Below are 577 nucleotides of genomic sequence, written 5' to 3' on the forward strand. Positions count from 1 at the left end.
AGGGCAAAAGGGCAAAGGAGAATCACAGGGAAGGATTATTCCCAGCCTGTCTGAAGAGCATGACAAAACCCTCCTTCCAGTCTACAAAAGTAGATTAATATTTGCTTGCAAAACATACTACTGCTTTCCATAGGTGCTGAGTTCAGATACTCCTGTGGGAAAAACACTTTAATCATCAGATGTCTTCTTTTAGAATCCAGGATTGCCAAGACTATCACTATACTTGAAACCCTTCATATATTTGTAACTGCTTGTGTCAAAAACAGGTAACACCACAGGAAAAGGCTTCTCATAAGTGTAAAACAGACCATAATTGCCACTGGCACAGTATGTGCAGCCTCTCTGCTCCCAGGACACATTATAGTTTCAATACACACATTACACCTTTCCAGTTTCACTAGAAGATGCAACAATTTTGTCTTATGTACTGGAGTTTTAGACACAACACTGTCCAACCCTGATGTATTTTCTACAGGAAAAGGGAAACAAGGCAACAGGCCTCCAGAGGAAAAAATAAAGGCCCACTGTTCCCTAAAACCAAACAATGATGCACTAATCAAGGACTCCAAATAGAGAA

This window comes from Sturnus vulgaris, chromosome 15, assembly GCF_052056855.1.
Source record: "Sturnus vulgaris isolate bStuVul1 chromosome 15, bStuVul1.hap1, whole genome shotgun sequence".
NCBI classification, from domain to species: domain Eukaryota; kingdom Metazoa; phylum Chordata; class Aves; order Passeriformes; family Sturnidae; genus Sturnus; species Sturnus vulgaris.